The 24520-nt window shown below is 41.4% G+C and overlaps 1 protein-coding gene across 1 annotated transcript in view; it reads left to right on the top strand.

Annotated features, from left to right (window-relative positions):
• Window positions 1-24520, top strand: part of ELAC1 (elaC ribonuclease Z 1) — a 470823-nt gene that overhangs the window by 351641 nt on the left and 94662 nt on the right. The gene's annotated exons all lie outside the window — the stretch shown is intronic.

The following is a 24520-nucleotide window of genomic DNA, read 5'->3' as shown; positions in this document are numbered from 1 at the left end:
ATGCCTGTCAGCCTGACTGTATTCTAAAGTGATTCTGGGCACCATTAGGTGTTTAGCTCTCATCTTTCTGGAACTTCTCTACTTCCCGAGTCAACCCAGAGCAGCTTAGCGAGGCCCCACCTGTGATAGGGACAGGAGTTGCTCTCATTACCTTGTGGTGTGCATACTTTGTGAGAAGTACTTATAACATGTCTGAGACCTAGTGCATGCTCAATAAATATAACCTCTTATTACTCTTACTATTATACATTTTTAGTATTCTTTTCCAAAGTAAGTGAAGCTGTCAAGTGGGGTCAGCTCCCCAAGTGTTTGGATGTTGACCAGTTGTAAGAATATATTCCATAACAACCTGAAGAATAGATCTTAAGTTTCTGTTAACTGTGATTGACAATTCTGATCTATGGAGGTGACTTTAGCACAGAGGCTGTGTTTGCTAAGGGACAAAGCTGGTGTGTGATTGTGGCTCATTTGGAACTCTGACAAGTCACATTGGATTCTGAAAGATGGACTTCAGGTTTTTAAAAGAAGGATTATCAATTCAAGGGTTTTAAGGAAAATTATTACTATCTTAGTTTCTGAGTGCAGAGAAAGAGGATCAAAAGTAATTTTCAGTATGAATAGGAATTTCTGTAGTCCATTTGGGGAAAAGATTTTATCTTCTCTTGTATATAATAGTCATTATAAGATGAATTATTGGCTTTTACATCTCAATCTGATGTCACATTTTCCAACTTTATTGCTGTGATTTAATATTCTATCTTGAGCATGTTTCTAATGAGAAATCATAGAAGAATTATTGCTGGGGAGGAGATTTCAAGGTTTTCAATGGGTGAGCATGAAAGAGGTATAAAAAACAGGCTTCTGGGTTGTTTTTCTTTTCTTTTCTTTTTTTTCAAAGAGCTTGTAGAATTTTAGAGCTTCATTCTTTTCTCTAGAACAGGGTAGATGAAGTTTTGGTAAGTTAGATCACTGGACACAGCTCTTTGATCACATTAGTTGAAAGGGATCCACGCATCCTTTGATTTCCTTCAAATACTATGCCACTTTGACACATCTTGTGACTTCCCCCTATATTCTATTTATATTTGATTTCTCTTTGTAGATTGTAACTTCTTTTGGGGAAAGAAGCACATCTTATACAAGTCCCCACCCATCTTTGCTGATAGCTAACTGAGGGTCCTATATGTTACAACAGCACTTGAAAAATGGGTGGGTTTGTGGAAGTTAAGCATAGTGCAGAGAGTGATTCCAGAATTCTCTATAAGACCATAGACATAGCCCATGGTCTAGCTCTCATGTCATCTACTTCCTAGGTGGATAGCATTGGGCCTCAGGACTCTGATCATCCTGAAATGGTGGGGGGCTTCTCTACAAACTTACTTTGTAGGGAAGACTGATTCCATCCATGGTGGAGCCTATTCTCTGGCATGAAACAGCTCCCTAATTACACAAGCCTTTAAAATGATAACCCTTTATGGGAATACAGATTTTTAAATAGCTTGCAAAGTATTTTCACTTTCTACCATTGCTTACCAATTGGAGAAGTCATCTTATATTCTTTGGAGAGTTTAAAGTTTTGATTTGTCCTAACTTCAAAGCCAAGTTTATATATTCTTTGTATCATGGAATGCTGGAGTTGGAGAAGCTATCCAAGATTGCCTTAAGTCATGCTCCTGATGCAGAAACTTCAGTCCGGCTTCATGGAAAGGGGCAGATGGGCCTGGACCTTAAAGAGAGAGTAGAGTTGACTAAGTGGATGGTGTAGATTCCAGCAGGATCATGGAGGTGATGGTGGGAAAGGGGATGGAGGGATGAGATAAAGGGAAATAGGCACTTACTAAGTGTGTTTTAGGAATAATGAGAAGACAAGTGTGAATTGTAAGCAGGGTGGGAAGTGAAGGGAACTTGCATTTCGTAAGCCAGGTGCTGGGCCAAGTGCTTTACTTAATGTTCACAATACAGTTGACCCTTGAATAATGCAGGGGTTAGGGGCACCAATGCCCCCGTGCAAGCAAAAATCTGAGTATAACTTTTGACTCCCTCAAAACTCAATGGCTAATAGCCTACTGTTGATCAGAAGCCTTACCGATAACATAAACAGTCCATTAACACATATTTCATGTGTTGTATGTATTATGTAATGTATTCTTACAATAAAGTAAGCTAGAGAGAAGAAAATGTTATTAAGAAAATTGTAAAGAAGAGAAAATACATTTAGACTGTACTGTATAAAAAAGAATTCATGTATGAGCGGACCCGTGCAGTTCAAATGCATGTTGTTCGAGGGTCAACTATAGTTCTATTATGTCCCAGATGCTCAGTCCATTTTACAGATAACAAAGCTGTGCATAAAAGTTTACTTGCCATCGCTCATGTAGCCAGTGTGTTTTCCCACCTATGACTCTGTAAAGCCTCACAAAGGGGGATAATTCAGTGATATTACACAGGAAGTGAGGTTAGGGCCCTTTGATAAAGGCTTTGATGTCCAGCTCAGGAGGATAGGCTCATCTTAGAGACAGTGGAGAGGTATTCAAAGTTGTCAGTTTGGGACTTTGGGAAGTGGAGTTTATGATGCAACGAAGAAGGTGAGTTAGGAGGCTTTCACCTGGCAGCTGTAAATTCCTGTAAATTTGAGCTTTCCACTTCAGTTCCTGTGGGCTCTCATGTGTTTATTAGGTTGTACCCATTCTCAGAGGGGAATGGGGAAAGTGAGAGGGTCTGACATTCCACTGATCCACACTTGCACTTACTCAAGCTGTCAGAATGAGGGGCAGGACGATTTCCCACTTGCTGCTGGCAGAATCCGGAGCAGAGAAGGGCATGCTAACACTCTCTCAGCAGCATCGAGCAATTGTAACCAAGAGAGCATTAGAAGCATTCATTCTGAATTTTTCATATCCTCCCCATTCCAGTTTTATCCCCTCAAGTCATGTCCTCACCTCAGGGCGGGACATTTTTTCCGCTCACCATCAATTTCCTTGCGGTTGAGGAAAGAGAGGTGAATTGTTGACATTATTACCTTCTTGTCCACAATAAGTTTAATGTGAAATGGAATTATGTGACAGAACTCAACGGCTGTCTAGTGTCTTGAAAATTAACACCTCACCTTCACCCTGGTGTTTATATTTAATAAGTACGTTCCTTCATCATTTGTCTTTCAGCAGCACTGTTATCCATCCTATTGTGCAATTAAAGCAGCTGACTGCCTCATTAGCCATGATTCCATGTTGGCACGGTTTACCTTTCCTCTTCATACTGTGGGCCTGTTCAGCTCTAGATCTCCTGGCACCACCCCCTGAACTGCCAGGGTGACCCTGGAAAACATGTTAAGGAGGTAAAAGTCATTGACAGTATGCTCCTTTTTCTAGTGCCTTCCACACTGACCCTGGGCCGCCCAGAGATGCCAACACAAAGCCCACAAAGGCATGGGTATTGATTGCCAAATTCTTGGGACTTTCTTGGCTGCCTTCTGCTCTATTAAAACCTACCCCCCCCCCCCATTGCTGCTGGGTCTTATTCTCAGCTAGGTGAAGATAAGAGGCAATAAATCAGTCTAAAAAGTTTTAATCTCTACTAATGAGTAGCTGAGCTAATGTATAAACTTCTAAGGTAACATTTCTTCTTTTTCTTATAGAGAATTCCGAGCTGCAAGGAACTTAACAGACAATTATAGCACAAGCACCAGAGGGTCTGAGTCAGGAAATCTGAAGTTGGGGTTAAGGACATGAATTTTGAAAAAGTTTCGGTTGATTCTCCCATGTCACTGTGGGTAAGAATCCTTCTCTCACGAGATAAAGATTGTTGAATGCAGTAGCCCCTTGTCACATGTGGCAATTTAGGTTTAAATTCATTAAAATTAAATAAAGTTGAAAATACAGTTCCTCAGTCATACTAGCCGCATTTCAAGTCTCACAGCCACATGGAGCTAGTGGCTACCATGTTCAGCAATGCAGATATAGACTATTTCCATCATCACAGAAAGTTCTACTGGTCAGTGCTGCTACCAAGCATGAATCCAATATTGTGTATTGTGTATTCTAAGTCAAGAAACAGCACATGGGGAAACAGAGCAAGGTGAGAAGTCAGAGGGAGGCCTCAGGACCTACCTTCCCTGAGGGGGAAAGAAATGGTCAGTGGGCATTTCCCTCCTGCCTAGAGTATCAGTCCACTCTGGTGAGATGGTAACTTTGAGCCTCACTGTGTTTTCATTGGGTTTTTAGCCATTGGTATAAGTACCATCTTACAGTGACATCCTAATTCTAATAAAACTTACATTCTACTACTTGGGTTTCTAGCTTCATATCCATTCACAATAATGTTCGCAATAATTGTAGGAAAAGTAATATTACTCCTGTTTGAGAGCCCTTCAATGGAGGGATTCCCCCAAGGTAATGTTGATCGAGAAGAGCAGATGTAGGGACGTGTGCATAGCGTTCTATTGGTTACTTGGCTATTTGCTGCCCGATCCATTCTTCATTCTTCCTCTGCTCTCTGGATTACGAAGTGGCAGACGCCTGGGGGATTGTGTTTTCCAGGCCCCGGTCAGCTGGCTTCCAGTTTGAGTTCAGCCAGTGAGAATAAGGGTGGATTTCTGTGGGCTATAAGCAAGAGAGGGACAAGGGCACCATCTTTGACCACAGTGTCTGTCCTTTGTGGCTCTGACTGCTTAGACAGCTTCGCCATGGGGCCAGCTTCCACCAGGTGACCGTAGCTCCTGGGATGGGATAGCATTATCTCCTGTGTGCCTTCAGCCTCGGGCTGGTAGCCGTTTGCTGCTCTTGCCAACTTCTGGGCTGCCTCCCCATTCCATGCTTGGCATCTTAGCTCACCCATTACCAGTGTAACCAATATCCTGCATTGAATTCTCTCTTAGAGAGGTTTCTGTTTTCTTTTCTTTCTTTCTTTTTTCTTTTTAAAGATTTTATTTATTTATTTGACTGAGAGAGAGAGACAGAGAGAGCACAAGCAGGGGGAACAGGAGAGGGAGAAACAGGCTCCCACTGATCAGGGAGCCTGATTCGGGGCTCGATCCCAGGACCCTGGGATCATGACCTGAGCCAAAGGCAGACGCTTAACCCACTGAGCCACCCAAATGCCCTGGTTTCTGTTTTCTTGATTCCTGTTTAAAACAAATATGATCCTTCTATGTAAAAAATGCTGATCTATACAAAATAAGTCTGTGTGTAATGTGTGTGTGTGTGTGATTATATGAGTTTGGAGAAACCATAAAATGATACTAGGTTGTTAACATGGAATAAGGGGATGGGAGTGGGTGCCCATAGGGTGGAGGGATGGGAGAAGAGAAGGATGAAGATAAACTAATAAGAAGAGAAAAAACTGGGGTGCCTCGGTGGCCCAATTGGTTAAGCATCTGTTTTCAGCCCAGGGTCCTGGGATCGAGCCCCGCATCAGGCTCCCTGCTCTGCGGGGAGCCTGCTTCTCCCTCTCCCCCACTGTTCATACTCTCTCTCTCTCTCTTGCTATCTCTCTCTCTCAAATAAAGAAATAAGATCTTTAAAAAAAGAGAAAAAACTGCATTAAAATGAGTGATATGATAATGTATGTGTTTATATAAAATCATGTATGCTTATGTTGAGATAAGAGATGATAAAACCTGGGGCACCTGGGTGGCTCAGTCGTTAAGCGTCTGCCTTCGGCTCAGGTCATGATCCCAGGATCCTGGGATCGAGCCCCGCCTCGGGCTCCCTGCTCCACAGGAAGCCTGCTTCTCCCTCTCCCACTCCCCCTGCTTGTGTTCCCTCTCTCGCTATCTCTCTCTCTGTCAAATAAATAAATAAAATCTTAAAAAAAAAAAGAGAGAGAGAGAGAGAGAAATGATAAAACCAGCTGGCACGGTTTACTGACCTGCCTAGGGGTCAATAAGTGGTGCAGCTGGAATCTGAACCCAGATCTTCTGACTCCAAATTTGGGCAGAGCATGGTAGTGAAGAACCCCGATTCTGGAGCCAGACCACCAGTGTCCATGATCACGGATCCATCATTTACTGCTTTGCCTGGAGTCCTCATTGGTAAAACAGGGATCATGATAGTGACCACCTCTTAGAGTTGTTGGAAGGATGAAATTAGTTAATATTTTCAAAACACTTAGTTCTGTGCTTGGCATATAGTAGGTTCAATGTAGTGTCAAAGGGGTGTTTTTCCTATCACTTAGTTGTATTACGTGTATCAAGAAAGTGTGAATATTGCTTCCACTGTTTTAATGTTTACATTTGCACTTTGAGGAGTAGGCAGTTGTAAGATCTGATCAAACTCAACCCAACATAAACAAAATAATGTGTCTCTGCCTAGGGACTAAAAAAAATTAAGAAATTGCAGTAGAAATTTTACTTTGGGGAATCTATCCTAGTGAAATAAAGTTAAGTTTGGAAACAGCTTTATGTACAAATTTGTTTCTTGCTGCATTTTCATAATAGCAAAAGATTGGGAGCTACTTAAATGTCCTACCATGAGGGATTAGTTAAGATATCTGTTAAATATCTATTTGATGGAACATCATAAAGTTGTCCAATTGTTTACAAAAGTAGGTAATAACATCTTAAGTACTCGTACTGTAATATTGTGTAGAAATACAGAATTTTAAATTATAGACATTATTATATTGAAATAAAATTCTTGCATGGAAACGGCCAGAATGATATATACTGTTATAATGGAGAAAAGAGAACATATAAAATTTTATATCAAGCAATCAGATACTAATTAGACGTGAAGCTTTTCCAGGCCTGGCTGTGTGATATGGGCAGTTCTGTGGTCTCCCAGTCTCCCCTGATACAATAATCTTCACCTCGGGATGAAAATCAAGGTTGGAGGCAGCGCATTGGGCTGTGTGTCTTTTTCATGAGCTGATGTTTCATCGGAATGTGTGTGTGCAGGGGGACATCTATCTATCTAAGGGAAGGGTGCTCCTAGATTTGTGGAGTGACTAGGGGAAGAATGGTGGGCGTGGAAGGAAAATTCATCACTATCTTGCTTGCAAAGGTTTATCTCAGAGTCAGGCCAAGAGTGTCAATCAAATGAAGTCAGAACTCCTTTCTGGCGTCAGCAGTCCAGATGACCCTGATTAAACCCTGGGTCAGAGCATCCTGGAAGACTTGGTGGTTCCCTTTCTCTAAGCACTGACCATATTTTGCTTTGTGTCTGCACAATATCTTCACTGAAAGCTTTTGCGGGCAAGGGAAGGACAGTGTGTTCTTTTTTCTTTTTTTGAGATATAATTTATATACCATGCAATTCACTTATTTCACATGTACATTTTAGCAGTATTTCCTATATTCACAGAGTTGTGCAACTATCACCACTAGTTAATTTCAGAACATTTTCATCACCCCAGAAGGGAATCCCATACTAATTAATAGTTACTCCCAATTACTCCTTTCTCTAGCCCCTGACAATGACTAATCTGCTTTCTGCCTCTAGGGATTTTCCTAGTCTGGACATTCCAAATAAATGGAAATAGACAATTTGTGGCTTTTTGTATTTGGTTTATCCATGTTGTAGTGTTTATTCCTATTCTCATGAAGTTTGTAGCCATTAGATAAATAATCACATGAATAAATAAATAATGGTAAAGTATGGAACTTATGTGAAGGAAAAATTAAGACCATATTTAACTTGGGTGAGGAGGGAAATCTTTGGTGAGGGAACATTTAGGACTGGTCCTGGAGGATGAGCAGACACTAGCCAGGGGAAAAGATGGAGGGTCATAGGATTAATATGTGAAGGCCCAGTGGCAGGAATAAGAATGTGGGTGGTACATTCCAGGAAGGAAAAAAAAGGCCATCATAGCTGGGGCATCATGAACAGGGATGTGGGTGACATGTATTTTGGCTGGTGAATTAGGCAGGGGCCAGATCACATAACATCTTATTACCCTTGTTAAGGGTTTTAAAATTTTATCTCAAGTGCAATAGAAAGCAATTAGAGTGTTTTAAGCAGGGAAATGTGAAGATTCAGTGTTTGTTAATAAAAGATCATTCTGGAGACTATTTGGAGAAGGGAGGCCAGATAGAAGAGCTTTATTAATCCTGGAGAGAACTGATGGTGGTAAGGCTAGTGGGGTCTGGTGCAGATGGATGGGCTTGAGGTTTATTTGGAAAGTAGAAGCTACAGAATTTGGTCATTGGTTGAATATAAGTGCTGAGGGCAAAGAAGGGACAAAGGCTGACTCCCAGTTTTCTGGCATGAGCCATTGCATGGAGGAAAGGGCCATTTACTGAGATGGGAAAAGCTGGAGGAAGAGCCTATTGAGGGCTTGGGGCCAGGAGGATCAAGAGCTGAATTTGGACAGAGTACGTTTAAAATCCTTGTGAGATATAGCATCTCATAGCAGAGAGCAGATAGGCAGTTGGATCGTCTGTCTGAAGCCCAAAAGGGAGGTTTCTCCTGGAGATATGTATTCGAGAGCCTTTGGCACATAAAGGGCTGTGGACAGTTTGAGAGTGCCAGGGGAGATAATGATGAGAGGTGTGAAGAAGGCCCAGGTCCCAGGCCCCAGTTAACTTCAATAACGTTCATATAGCAGAGGAGAGCCTGCAAAGCAGGCTGGGAATGAATAGCCGGAAAAGCAGAAGGGAAGCTGGAAAGGGGGGTGTGGAGTCACAGAAGCCACAAGAAGACAGTTTTTCAAAACAGAACACAGTTACTGAGAAGGCTGGGAAAATTTTGGTAGTAATAGGATTTTTGATGTGCCTGATAACAGCAGCTTTCCTAGATTGCGGGAGGCAGGTGCTAGCTTGGAATAAGTAGAAGAATAAAGGAAAAATGGGAAACTGGAGATGGGAAACGTAGACAATTCTTATGAGTAGTTGAGCTGTCAAAGAGAGGAGAGAAGTAGAGCAATCTCTGGGTCAAGGAACATATCTTTAATTTTAATTTTGGCTTCTTTTTTTAATTTTAGGATTGGAGAGAACAGAGCCTATTTGGAGGCTGATAGAAAGCAGGTTGAAGATACTTGAAGGAGTGAGAAGTAATATTGATGTAATCAGTTCCCAACAAGGTGGGGAGGAGAGGACCCCAGGGTACACGGGGCTGGGGTGAGCTTTTTGAGGCTGGAGCAAGTGTGGCAGGAGGAAGCAAGAAGATGGGTGAAGATAGACAGACAAAGGGAGTCAGTGATGAGCAGGAGCAGGTGTTTGCTCCTGGTGGACTTCTGGTTGGTGTCCTTATGAAAGGAGAGATGAGAGTCTCTGGAAAGTGAAGAGCTGGGTAAATCTGTCTGAATTATAAGAGGTGTGAAGAAGGGATAAAATCATCATTGTGGGGGACGGAAGAGCAAACTCACGACAGAGACAGTAAGGGAAAAATACCCAAACTTTTTTGCTTGTCACTCACTTGTTCAAATACTCCCTATTACATGCCGTGCTGAATGAGACATACTTCCTGTCTGCGTGTTGCTCCCTGGAGACATGGCCATAAATATTGCACGTAATTGAAATGTGATTAATGAAGAAACAGAAGAATGCAGAGCAGACTGTGGAAGAAAGGAGAGGCATCGGAAGGAAAAGCAGTCTGGTTGTTGGGAGGTGTTGGCAGTGATTATGAAAGGTGTTTGTGGAGGAGAAAACATCTGAGAGAGCTGAACAGAAAACTAAGAGTTAGTCAGACAGAAGCCCGGAAAGCTGGAGAAATTCCGGAAAGTTCAAGGAGAGTGGAGTCTCATGTGAAGGTGGGATGGGTAGTGGTAAGTGAGGGCGCTGGAGGGCTGGATGGAGACAGAATGCGTGTCGGGCTCGCATCGGCTTCCGTGTGTGCTGGGGAGCTAATGCAGGGCTTTATGGAGGGTAGCAGCTGGATTCACCCTCACCATGGATCACTGGCTATTGTGCAGAGAGATTTGAAGGAGCAGGGAGCACAACCAGCACAACTGGCAATAGTCCAGATGAGAGGTGGATCAGATGACCTTGACACTCCCTCCACCTTTGCATTCTTCCCTTGAGATTAAATATCCCAGGCAGGAATTTCCTGTTGGTCAGACGTGGCTCATTTCCTAGTGCCTGGGCTGGGGAAAGGGAGTATCTGCCCTTCTCAGCGTATCAGCAGAACATAGAGCCTTGCCTTCCAGTTATCCCCCTAAATTAGGGAAGTGCACCCAAATAGAAAGTTTTTGTCATTGTCGCTGAGCAGACAAAATCATGCCAGATGTCCACGATATTCTATAACTAGAACTAGTCATTCCAGAACTTTTCTTTTCACACAGCCATATGCTTTGCAGATTTCTTCATATTAATAGGTATGCATTTACCTCTTTCTTTCTAGCTGCTGCATGATTAAATTCCTAATAAATGTATCTCAAAATATGATTTGTCTGGATCTTCTGGACTCACCCAAGAAGGCGTAACTCTGACTTTGATTCATTTATTTCCTAGATTTAGACCAAGGTCAGGCCAATTCTAGTGTCGTAGCTCTGGCTACAGAGTGAATTGCAGTTCATCACACTACATCTTTCTGAGTTTGTCTTCTAGATAGACATGGACAAATTTGAGTTTAAGTAGTCCCCAGGGGCTCAAGGGGACTCAAAGTCTGATCACCACCAGACTTTGTCAAGGTCCTTCCTTCCTACACAGCTTCTAGAAACTCTCTCCAGGCAATAATCTGGGCACAAATATAAGCACAGAGCTCATGTTGTTTGTTTTCCCTCTCTTAGGGATCACAGTCCTTGGTTGTCTCGTGCCCAATGTGTGAGAATTCTTGTCTCATGAATGTCATCCCTTTGTTTGTTTGTTTCTGCTGGGAGAGTAAATCTAGTCTCTTTCCATTCATCTTGGCTGGAAGTAGAGGTCTTTTGTGCTGAATTACTGGTTTACGTATCAATGTAATTAGTTTAGACTAATCTCATTGGGAAATTCAAACGACTTCCTTGTCTTTTCCTATTGTCCACGTAAATTGTATAAAATGTCTATAAGATATAAAATATTCCTTGAAAATATGGTAAATACCTGTAAAACCATGTAGGTTTAGATCTTTTTATTTTTATTGTTTTGTTTGGCTTTTGTTTTCTAATTTTTGTGTTGGGACAAAAGGAATCATTTTATTTCTCATTCTGTTTTTTAAAGATTTATTTATTTGATAGAGAGCACAAGAGGGAGAGGGAGAGAGAATCTCAAGCAGACTTTACGCTGAGTGTGGAGCCCAACATGGGACTCGCTCTCACAACCCCAAGATCACAACCTGAGCCAAAACCAAGAGTTGGGGGGCGCCTGGGTGGCTCAGTCATTAGGTGTCTGCCTTTGGCTCAGGTCATGATCCCAGGGTCCTGGGATAGAGCCCCGCGTTGGGCTCCCTGCTCCGCAGGAAGCCTGCTTCTCTCTTTTCCACTCCCCCTGCTTGTGTTCCCTCTCTCGCTGTGTCTCTCTGTCAAATAAATAAATAAAATCTTTAAAAACAAACAAACAAACAAAAAACCAAGAGTTGGTTGCTCAACCGATGGTCCCCCCAGGTGCCCCTTTCTCATTCTGTTTTAAAACTGTTATAGTCTTTTTCAAATATCCTACTTCTTTTTGGGCTGATCTGATGCATTTTACATTTGTCTAGTAATTCAAACTTTGTATCTAGGTTTTTAAAAAGATAGGCATGTGTTTATCCATATATGCTTTTATGATCTTTATTACTTCTGTATCTGTAGTTGGATCCCCACTTTCCCTACAGTTTGTTTTATTTGTATCTTTTTCTAGTCCTTCTAGGAAATTGGCTCTGATGGGGCCATGTGGCCAGAAGGTTGTGGGGCTCTGATTGGCTGGGCCTGAATCACATACTCTGCCCCTGGAGGCAGTGGGGTATTGCTCCTGAGACAGGTGGAGGGTGGTTTCCCAGGATACGTTTAGGGGTCAGCTCTCCGAAAGAGAGTGTGCTGGAAACAAATACTCACATGTGTCCTAATGTAGTTTAAAGCAAGCAAACAAATTTGTGAAATGGGAATAAAATGAGCAAGTACTTTGAGCCATCAAACTGGTGTACTTAGACAACGTAGTCAAGCTTTTATCTGCTACTATAAACAGAGACACATGATAGCATTTTCTCTCAGGAGAGATTATATACATTCTTCCACAGAGATCAAACTTCTCCAGTTAACCTAAGGGCCAGCATTTCCCAGCTGCTGTGTGTGGAGTGGAGCGCTCAGGTCAGAGCGAGGTCAGCAGGTGCCCTTTCCAGCTCTCAACGCTGACCGTTCAAGCCGCTGGTGACTGTGGTGAAAGAAACCAGACGCAGACATAGTTGAATGTGTACCTGGATTAGCCCAGAGCTAAGCTGTTGCTGAGGTTTTGCTGAGTCCTTCACCTTCTTCATGCTTTGCCTGGCCCTTTTACAAGGAAATATTCTTCCAGCAGCTCGCTGGGGCTGGCCGGCTGATGGTGAGTGCCCTGGGGTCTGAACCCAGAGCCAGTTCCTCTGGTGTCCCCAACCCTTCATCCGGGATGTAATAACCCCGCCAGCACCCATACCTTGCATTTCTGTATACAGCTCTTTATAAATGTAAGGAGCTTTTACAGTTTGCCCAACACCTAATCTTTGATGTAATAATTGCACACACGTTGCATTTCATTTCAAATGAAATTACAGGCTACTCCTCATAAAGCAGGCCGGTACATTTTCTCTGGATTTCCTTTCCCACGGAATCATTCATTCAGTCAGGAAGTCTTGTCCCTTCTGTTCCATCCTTCTCTGTTCCACAGACGTTTACTGGGTACCTCTCACACGCTGGGCGCCGTGTGGTTCGCTGTGGCTATGGGAGGGCGCTCCTATGTCTCGTACTTTTTTTGTGTCATCGTAGGGATGAAGTTGCTGAGCCCAGAGCCAGTGACTGGGTTCAGAGCTAGCAGGAGGGACGCCTGGGGCATCCCTGCAGGTCTCAGCACACTTAAGCTCCTCAGCCAGGCCCATGCGTCCCTGGAGTCGCTCTGATGGCCTAACCCTCTCTTTCTCTCACTTGCACTGCCCTCCACCCGCCCCACCAGGGCCAGAGTAATCCATAAGATGGCATTTGTGTCATATCCCCTGCAGTGTTCTTTCTGGGCTGATGTCCTCCTGCTTAAACGAGGCTGTTTCGAAACTTCCCACGCAAGTCTCTCCTCTCTGAAGAAAAGAGTAAATGCAAAATTCTGTGGCCTGGGGATCATGCTTGAATAGGCAAATTCTGCAAAATTGCAAAACCAATGCTTTTTTAAATGAATCCTTGTGTGTTGTCTTTAAGAGACATAAAGTTTTGGCCTTGCATCACATACTTCTGAGTGCTTAATGTAATCATCTTAAAACGTTTCATGGTTCAAGTTTTCAATCTCTGCACATAACCCCACCACCACCTGCCAAAAATGTGATCCATTAGAAATATGCCTCTAGTTTCTTCTGTGGTTTCTCATATCCTCCGGCCTGCCAGTGTGTCTTCCCAGGGACATGGGAACTGTGAGAAGCTGGACTTAGAGAATTTAGATCAAAATTCTTCGCCAGGCTCTCGGGGCCTCCAGCTTGCTGTTACCCATTCTGTGAATGAAGAAACTGAGTCTTTTCCCCTTCCCAGCTTCCTCTTTTCTTTTCTGCCCTCTCTCCACTTCCTCCTCCTCTCCCTCATCCTTCCTCTCCTCTTCTTTATAGAAAAAATTAGTACAAGTATCCACCCCTTGATAAATTATGAAATCACTCCTATCACTCTTTTTTCCTACTTGCTATTCCCATGAAAGTGTAGGATGACCATACTTCCCAGGGTCCTAGCTTCACCTGTCATCCTGGCATAGTTGTCAGTACTTTTCCTTTCACTCTGAAAAACCTCTGGGTTTGGATGATGGTTTATATCACTGTCCCACTGTCATGGGAAACTGCTCCTGCTAAATATGTTGGTGGAGTTGGGAACATTAATCTATGGGAGGTGACCCCACACCCCCTCCAAGCACCTCACACTACATCCCCTAAGAGTGGCAGAGAATGGTTGAATCAGTTCAAAATGATCCTTTTTCTATATCTCCCACTGTTGAGGTTTTAAAGTTGTGAATATAGATACATAGAATCCCCAAGTTAGTAATTTAAAAAATAGTAACATTGTAGATGAACTAATAAAAACTTTACTGTGTGGCAAATTGTGTGTAGTCTTTACCATGTTTTTTTCAGTTCTTGATGGTGGGAAGTGGGTTCTGATAGCCTGAACAGTAATCTAACAAACCACCACATTTTATAATAATGTGTAACTTTTCAAACAATTTTACTTCTACCACCTCATTCTCATGATAACCTTGTGAGGTAGAGAGAGAGCATGGGTGTCATTGTTACCCATTCTGTGAATGAAGAAACTGAGGCTTAAAGTTTTACGGATTTGCTTCTGATCACGTGGTAAGTTAGTAGTTCCTAGTTGTGTTTCCTTCTAACCAGGTGTTCTTTTTTTTTTTAATTTTAGTTTTTAAATTTTTTATTTGAGTATAGTTGACACACAATGTTACATTAGTTTCAGGTGTACAACCTAGTGATTTGACAAGTGTAAACATTATGCTGTGCTCACCACAAGCAGTAGCTACCGTCTGTGGAGTTACATCACTACTGTGATATCGTTGACTATATTCCTTATCCTGTGCCTTTTATTCTGTGACTTATTCATTCCATTATTTCTCTCCCCTCACCCATTTAACCCCCACCCCTCCCCTCTGGCAACCATCAGTTTATGCTCTATATTTTTAGCTCTGATTCTGCTTTTATTTGTTTATTCACTTGTTTGTTTGTTTAAGATCCCACTTATGAGTGGAATCATATGGTATTTGTCTTTCTCTTTCTGACGTATTTCACTTAGCATAATACCCTCTAGATCTATCCACGTTGTCTCAAATGGCACAACCTCATCCTTTTTTATGTCTGTGTAAACCAGGTGTTCTTTTATTTCAGCATAGGCTAAGATAAAAGAGAAACTCCCCTATTTTAGTAGTTTGAGAAAATAAAGGCTTACTTCTTACATCAAATCTGCCCTGAAATAGCAGCCTCCTTCTACTTATATCTATGTCACTTGGAATATCAGAATTCCAAGGTCACTGAAGCAGGAGGTCATTGATGGAGAAAGTCCCTAGCTCTTAACGCCTCAACTTGGAAGGACACTGGGTATTTCTGCCCATAGCTATTGGTCAGAACAAGTCACATGGCCCTGACCTAAAGCATAAAGAAGACTGGGATTCTAGAGGAGCTCATGGAAGATCTGGTGACCACCTAAATGTTTCTGTCATAGTCACCCACATGTAAATCATTCAGGAAGTCTTTAATAAGCACACACATCAAGTAAAATGCCATATTGTTTGAAACTTGCTTTAACAGCCTATAAAGAAAAAAACATGTGAAGGACTGAAAGATGAAAGAAAATTGGAAAAATGCTGTTAACTATTGGAGGTGAATGATGAATACATAGGGATTCATGATATTATTCTACTTTGGAGTACCTTTCCATTATATCTATAAAAAAAACCTAGGGACTCCTGAGTAGCTCAGTTAGTTAAGCGTCTGCCTTTGACTCAGGTCATGATCTCAGGGTCCTGGGATCAAGCCCCACATCGGGCTCCCTGCTCAGCGGGGAGTCTGCTTCTCCCTCTCCCTCTGCCTCTCCCACCTTGTGCTCGCTCTCTCTCTTTCAAATAAATAAAATCTTTTTAAAAAAACATAAAAAAAAAATAAAAGAAGTATCACTGATCCAAGGAGTGCTTTTTCTGTACATCTAAGGTGAGACTTGGTGTGAATATTTTACAAAGTCAAGAATATTTATACTACACACACACACACACATATAAATAAAATAGCTATTGGACTTTTCAGTTCATGAATAATTGATTTTCACTGTGTTCTGATTCCACGTTAAGTATTCCTTAACCTTGAGTCTTTTCAATACTGTTGACATCAAGGTGGTCTTGATATTGTCACAAAATATAATGTTCCTTTCCTATGAAGAAGAGAAAAACAGAAGTCTGCTGAGGTTGGAATATTCACTCCTCTCCATTCTGTTTTGGAAATTAGATGACGTGTTTGACTGAAAAGGGCCAGAGATCCTTTGCAGTTTTTGCTGTCAAGAGTGGGCTCTGTTCCCCTACCCCTGGATTTGGACTGGCCTAGTGGCTGCTTTGACTGATCGAATGCAGCAGAAGGGACATTGTGGAGTTCTAAGCATAGGCCTAGACTTCTGTTCTGAGCCCCTAGTAATCAGAGGCCCTGTGAAGAAGCCCAGTCAGCTTGCTAGGCTTGCGTGACACCGCTCACAGCCATACCAAACCCTGGACACGAGGGAAGCCACAGATACCCAACAGCGGCAGCTGAGCATCCAGGCACCTGCAGGTACACGAAGGACCCTAAGTGAGACCAACAGAAGAACCCCTCTGAGTCCAGTTCAAATTGTTGACCCACAGAATCATGAGCAGATAAAATGACTGTTATTTTTAAATTACTGAGTTTTTGGAATGGCTTGCTATGCCACAATAGACAACAGCTCAGATAGTGTTATACCCACAGACCCTCAAGTCACTGATTAAGACTTTAAAATGTGTGTGTGTGTGTGTGTGTGTGTGTTTTTGGTAGGTTTTTCATTTTTCAATTCTTGGAAATCTTTAGGCTGCACATCTTAGAGGTGATAAGAACTGAGTGTCAGAAGTCTCAGAGTTAAAAATATATATCAAACTGTATTTCCCTCCAAGGAGAACTGGTGTCCTTTATTCACTCAGCTTGAGTTTTATCTACTTTTATGACATCTGAATTGCACTAGGATGTGATTTAATTTGGGGCTTGGAAGAGAGTTTACATTGGCATTGGGGGAGTTTTCCTGAGAGATAAACTTTTAAGGAAACACATTGTAATTCAAGGGAAAGTGTGTTTCAAACTAGCGTGATTTCAAAAACAACAGAGTTCAGTAGCTGAAGCATCTGATTCCCCAGATGCTTTTGATGATATTTACCTCTTCTGGGATTAACTCAAGAGCCCCACGAGAAAGGGATAATATTAGATGTTTACTACAGAGGTGATGAAAATAGAACTGAACGGAAAAACTTGATTTGTGCTAGTTTCTTACCATTGCAGTTGGGATAGTTACAATGTTCTGCAAAACTACACCAAGGACCTAGATTTTAATGAAACAAATCTTCCCTTCCCTTATATCAGTCCTCAGTGGGTCAGACAGAGAAACCACTGCTTCCCAACCATTCTGTTCTGAGTGTCTTTGCATTAAGAGAAATTTGAATGAGAAACTTGCATTCCAGATAAAGCTACACATGTGTCCTAAAGCAGATTAAAGCTGTCATGAATTCCTGAACTATACCCAGTGAGTCTGAGCATCCTTGGGAATGATTTACTAAACTGCCATTTTTAAAGTTAAGGTGACTTTGCTACGAATTGAATCTTGCCTATGAGAGCCAGTCCAAAGAAGAGTCATGAATTAAAAGGTATTACTTTGGGGTATGCCTTTTATCTTCAAAATGCTCACTATATCTAGCAGAGTTTACAATCCAGAATCTTTGACCCTAGGTAATCATTTTCAAAGTATATTTTAACCAAGAATAACTGTATCCCCCTGTCTCCAAAAGCCTATATTAAATTTATTTTTAAGTGATGTCGCTCACATCTTTTCTACTAAAAAAAGTCATGAATGAGAAGAAAGGCACTTATTAGGAGAGAAGGCTAAGCACTGTATGAAGGTTTGAATGGCAAAGACAGGCAACTCATTCAAGCCTGAAAGCCTGCTGACAAGCACAGCACCTGAAGCAGCAGGCAGCCTTTCAAGAGAAATACAAGAGGATTTTGATGAGCCGTGTCTCTGCGCAGGGCCTTGAACCCAGGGCTGCCGTCGACTTCAAAAATAATGAGGCATGGTCCCGTTCCCAGGAGCTTACAATCTACGTAGTCATGGAAGACATCACGCATCTGAAAAGTTAAGAGCAATAGAAGAGGCAAATAGAAACATGGGACAGATATGAGATCCCACAATAGTGAATGACAAATAGGAAATGAGCCTCAGGGGCATGCTTCAGAAACTCAGATGGAGCAGAGATCGTTGCAGGCTGGACCTGAGGGAAGATCATACATATACAGCCAGGACAGGTTTTGGATCCCGAAGAATGGACGGGATTTGGAAAAGTTGAAAGGGATGGGAGATAATTTAGTTTGGAACCAGATAAAAAAATTGGTATACAGGATGACAAAGGAAAGAGGCAACATAGCATCCGATATGGAGCACATTTTGGAGCCGACGAGTAGGAGAGTTTAATTAGAGCAGAGTGAAGTTGGATACTGATGGATTGTTGGGCAATGAGCAGTATTTGAGCCTGATTATGGAGGCTGTTAGTGGTCAAGGCAGTTGATCTACATTCTCTTGGTAACTGGAATCTTAGATAAATCTTTGGGTGTCTTCAGACATTTGTTAGGATGGCCCAAAGACTAAAGACTATGTGAAGTCTTCTTGAATGGACAGACACGTGCCTAAGAGTTATAAGCTGAAATAAGATGCACCACTCTTTTTAACCTTTGGACTGAAAAAGTGTTTAGAAGCCCAGCCGATTTGTTTAATTTGGATCAGGTTGAGAACCTTTCTATACCAAAATATGAGCCTGGCTCTATAATCCAGTCAGGTTTCTCTTGTATAAAACTGAGCATAAAGAAATTAAACACTAATCTTCACCATGCTCTTCCACCAAATACACTTTTATACATGTGCGATCAAAGGTGATATTCAGGGGCGCCTAGGTGACTCAGTTGGTTAAGCGTCTGCCTTCATCTCAGGTCATGATCCCAGGGTCCTGGGATCGAGCCCTGTGTCAGGCTCCCTGCTCTGCAGAGAGCCTGCTTCTCCCTCTCCTCCCCACTGTGCTCTCTCTCACTATCTCTCTCTCTCTCAAATAAATAAATAAAATCTTTTTAAAAAAGGTGATATTCAACATATTTAACATTCAGAAAGTAATATAATACATGCTATAAATAAGGTCTCCCATTTCTGTTATAATTTCAATAGGAAGGATCTCTGTCTGCAACCCTTCCAATTGTAGTAAGAGAGGGCTCAGGCATAGGCAGATTTTCTTAAGTCAGATGTTGGCAAAAATATGCAGAAGGATGAATGTACACAATTCTAGCAGTAGAGAGAGCATCTCTGTCCCAGGAGAAGAGAATGCAGACTAGATGAGTTCTAATCTTTTTAAAAATGTGGTCACCATTTTTTCAATTAGGAAACTATGTTCCAAACTCAGCTATAAGCATGTACAGAAAACGGAATATGGTTTTCTACACAGAATATCTTGAGCTACTCTGTCATCTTTCTAAAATCCCAAGTGAAATAACCCTCTTTGGATATTGTTTTATATAAAAACATGGACAAGGTAGATCCTTTTCTCTATAAATGTCAAGATCAGGTGCCCTGGCTGACAAAGCCAGGCAGGCAGCCTCCATTTCAGTGTTCTATGACCATGAAGTCTATTGCCATCTGGGCACACTAACTACTGTTAATTTTTGAGTTAGAAAATCAAGGATTATGGCAGAGAGTTTCAAGCCTTAAAGTGCATTATGATCACTTTTGAAAGGTACAGATCTTGGGTCTTAACCCTAGAGACTCTGATTCAGCCAGGAAGAACTCTGGAATCTTTATTTTTAGCAAATGCCTAAGGCAGGCATTCTGATGCCCAGGTGACTCTGTACTATATACCTTAAGAAACACCAAACTAGGGCTTTATGTTTCCGGAGATTATAACTGCTGATCTTTTGAATGAAGGAGGGAGTGACTAGGGTATAGGGTAGAGGGGAGATAAAGATCATATTCTTGATAGCTAAATCAAGAAATGAAAAGCTCAGTGAGTAGATTCTCTCTTTCTAAAAACTGCTCCAAAATGCCACAGTTCTCTAGAAGCTGTACAAAACAGGAAGCTACTGTGGTTCACTTCTCACAAATTTACAATCAGATTAAGACAGAGGTCGTTATGATAAGGATAAGGCAGGCATTCTGATGCCCAGGTGACTCTGTACTATATACCTTAAGAAACACCAAACTAGGGCTTTATGTTTCTGGAGATTATAACTGCTGATCTTTTGAATGAAGGAGGGAGTGACTAGGGTATAGGGTAGAGGGGAGATAAAGATCATATTCTTGATAGCTAAATCAAGAAATGAAAGTGGGAAATGGGAGTGGTGTCATCCTGCCATTCTCTTACCTCCAAAACGATTATCATTTATGAATGAAATGAGCACACTGCCAATTCTGACTCTAGGTCACTAACCAAGGGGAAATTTAATAAAATCCCAGACTAATCCAGACAATTGGTGGCCAACGAGAAACTTTCTCATCCTGTACTTACATTATATTCACTGTTATAACATGCTGATGGATTCAAAGTCAATTATGCTAGAGAATACTATGCATGAGTCAGAAGAAATGAGCTAGATTTGCATGTAGCAACATGGGTAGATCTCAAAAGCAAAAGACTGAATGAAAAAATAAAGTACAGAAAGAGTGAAATACCATTTATGTGTAGACCACACTTGCACAACACAATGCTACCTTTTTTTCCAAAGCTGAACACATGTTTAAGTGATAGTAGACATATATGCATTAAAAAGACTAAAGCAAGTGCCTCTGTTGGAGGATGGGAACTTGAGATTGGTGGTGAAGGGGAAAGGGGGAAAAATAACAAACCAAACCAGACCAGCACCTTGTCACAGATCACTGGTGATGGTGGATCTTGAATTGAGAAGTGGCATGGACTCAATTCTGGGTCTCCTAGGAACAAAAGGAAAAATGTTAAAAGACTTGGTATCTGCCCTTACAGAAATGCAATTTGGTAGGAATTATATGTGTGAAATAAATAAGACATTATATATTCATGGTAAATAGGAAGTACTATGATAGCTCAGAGAATAGAGAGAAAAAAGAACAAGAAAAAGAAAAAATGATGAAATTTTAAGGCAAAAAAGGGAAAAGACAAATGTTCTGTGGTGTTTGCCAATGGTCCTCAGATGCATTCCACTGTGTTCCTTGTTTTTGGAAGTTCCTTGTTTTCATCATTTTTTCAATGGTCTGTAGGAATTAATACCAGCCTAGATCTTCCAATCCTGTCCCAGTTCCCAAGGACTATTTTGTTTACTTCATTCTTTTTTATATACATAGGAGATATGATTGAATTTTGCTTAAATGAGGAAAATGTTATGTTAACTTAATTTCATTTATTCTATTCTTTTTTTCACACTGATTTTAAAAAAATTATTTGTGTATAGTTGACACATAATGTTACATTGGTTTCAGGTATATGACATAGTGATTGGACAAGTTTATACATTTTGCTGTGCTCACCCCAAGTGTAGCTACCATCTGTCACCATTCAACACTATTACAATACCATTGACTATATTCCTTATGCGATGCCTTCTATTCCTGTGACTTATTCATTCCATAACAGGAAGCCTATATCTCCCACTCCCTTTCACCCATTTTTACAGTGCTCAGGCTCTGTGAGGGCAGGCAATATTTGCAAAAATTTCCGGTACCAAAGTGTGCTCCTCTCTAGAATGTTAGTGAAGGTAATGTTAACTGCTGTAGTAGATATGCCCCCAATATCAGAGGCTTAAACCTGATGTCACAATACAATGATGGCTCTCCTGGATTGCTAGCTCTCCTCCATGCTGTGATTCGGAAACCCAGTCTCCATCAATCTTGAATCTTTGCCATTTTGTACACATGAATCTCAATTTGCCCCAAGAGCCCTTTCTGTTCCAGCCATCTAGAAGAGGAGAAGAAGATGCAAGACTATGTTTAGATATTTTTGATTGTCCAAGATTGGAAGAAACATTACCTTACTTCCTATTCCCATCCCATTAGTTGGAGCTTAGTTATAGAGCTGACAGGAAGGCTGGGAAAAGTAATAAATATATTTGTGTGCTCAGGTACATGGGAAGATGGGTCTGCCAGATAACTCCTATTTATTTATTTACATCAATCTCTTATTCATAAGAAGTGTAGAAATGGGGAATGATAAAAGGTCATAGGAAATATACCTTTGATTTCACTTGACACATTTGATGTTTCACCTTCAGAAGTTGGATCAAGAGAATCTAGTTGTGCCTTTTTAAAGTCTTCCTCATCAACCTTCACTGACCCTAAAACAAAGAAAACTGCATGGACAGAATGATTGTATGAATTAGAAGGTCTAGCAATCTTTCACTTGGAAATGTATTCTGGGTATGTGCCCCATGGGGACTGTGATCAGCTTTACCCCTCTCTGCTCTTCAGCTGCCCTTTTTGACTTCTCAGAGCCAATATCTAGATGTCTGAATCTTCTGGTCTCGGTTAAATTTTTTAGATTTTACCCCGACCTGCCCACACCTTTGAGACTTGCCTGGCGCTTTATGCCTTAGCTGATTTCCTTGGCCTTCACTCTTTGACAGCCTGAATTTCTCTGCCTAGTTGTTTCAACCCAGGCTGTGCCTGTGTGAATTTTCCTTCTAACTCATGTGAGTCAATGATCAGCTGTCTCCTAAGACATAGCTAAGACATAGTTCTGGGTTGTGGTTTAAGTCCTGGCTCGTGTTATTTTGTTGCTCTCTTAACCTTAATGTGATTATGGCGTACTAATGGTTGGGATTTCTAGGTGAAATCCCTACAGAAGAGCTTAATATTTGATCCTGCATATATTTGCCCTCGAGAAAAGTGCTGAGTCGTCTAGATATTTCAAATAAAAATTTAAATTTGAATCATGAAAGGAAGTTCTCCTGGGGACATACACTCCAGTGTTTCTGCCACATGTTTAGAAATTTGTTCATCATATTTGCTAACCATTCATCAAAATGCTCTGGAGGGAAATGAGCCAAGTTTTCAGCACAGGCCTAGGAGAGTCAATGTGACGGAGTAGAAACTTTGTTCCTTAGGCTAAGCTGGGGTCTACAACATGTGCAGGCAGGTAATCAATTCATGATGCAAATATTGATAATCTGTCTTTTTCTCCCACATTGATGTGAACTGATCAATCATATATAGTGCAATAATTTCTTTGTCTTGGATTTATTAAGGCCAGGTACTGACAAGCGATAGCCCGCAGGTCAAATTCCACCCGGTGCCTGTTTGGTAAATCAAGTTTTACTGGAACCCAGCAACACATATGCCTTCACATGTTATCTCTGGCTGTTTTCATGCTATAGTGGCAGAGCTGAGGTCACTGTAACAGAGACTCTAGGGCCCTCAAAACCTGTAATATTTTCTCTCTGGCCCTTCACAGAAAAAACTCACCTATCCTCGCTTTAGGCAGAACACACTGAAAGCCCTTATATAACTCCAAACATGGAATAGATGGCCGGCCAATCAACGAGTTGTTTATCCCAGTCTTCCTTTGCTTATATTGTTTCTTTTACTGGGAATACTTTGACTCTTCAATCATTTCTTTATTTATCCACAAGTATTCATCATGTGCCTGTCATATGGTAGGCGCTGTTCTTGGTGCTGGGACAGTGTAGGGAACACACAGAATCTCTGTCCTCATGGAGCTCACATTCTCTGGGGTGGGGAGACAAGAGACAGATGAACAAGTAGATAGATAACATCATGTCTCCCCATGATTTACGTCATGAAGGTAAGTAAAGCTAGGTACAGAATTCTCTGCCTATTTAATTCCTACTCAACCCCAAGGGCTTACTGTAGCCCACCTTCCTTCATGAGATCTTCATAGGTCTCCCTATTTGCTCTTTGCCCCTCTCCCTCCCTGTAAACTCACAGCTCTTTTTATTTTGTATTTTTAAGGCATTTTTGTCATTCTACCATCAATTGGAACTCTTTGTTGGTATTTTTCTTCTCACCATAGATTGTGAGGCTGTAACAAAGGCAATGAAGCAATTGTTTGTTTCTCAACAGCAACTAACACAGTGTCTGAAAATTGCTAGGAAATTGGTAAATATCTCAAATACAGTTCTAATAATGCAGACACAGTTTTCAGTACACAACATTTTGATGCATCCCCCTCACAGTCTGTAGTCTTCCTGAGTTTGTGGCCGTCCCTGTGACCCGTCATCACTTACATCAATAGAAAGAGGGACTTTCTCACATTTTCAGAAGCTGGGATCCATTCAGGAATTAACTACACCCACAGGCCCATCTGGACCATAAGATTTATCTTTTCTCTTGATAAAGAAATGAGATAAAATTTTCTTACTTGATAATACCCTGAATTTACCCCAGTAAGGGGGACAAAATTCAACCAATCAACCAAGTAAAAGGGAGAAAAGGGCTACATCTCAAGGGCACCTTTGTTTTATTTTATTTTTAAAAATTTTATTATGTTATGTTAATCACCATACATTATATCATTAGTTTTTGATGTAGTGTTCCATGATTCATGATTCTCAGAGTCCATAGTCTCTCATGGTTCGTCTCCCCCTCCAATTACCCCCCCTTCATTTTACCCTTCCTACTATCTTCTTCTTTTTTTTAACATATAATGTATTTTTTGTTTCAGAGGTACAGATCTGTGATTCAAGAGTCTTACACAATTCACAGCGCTCACCACAGCACATACCCTCCCCAATGTCTATCACCCAGCCACCCC

Source organism: Leptonychotes weddellii, chromosome 13 (genome assembly GCF_054177405.1).
Source record: "Leptonychotes weddellii isolate Sample4059 chromosome 13, ASM5417740v2, whole genome shotgun sequence".
Classification (NCBI taxonomy): domain Eukaryota; kingdom Metazoa; phylum Chordata; class Mammalia; order Carnivora; family Phocidae; genus Leptonychotes; species Leptonychotes weddellii.
Note: the sequence above shows the minus strand (reverse complement) of the source record. Positions and strands in the feature narration are given on the sequence as shown.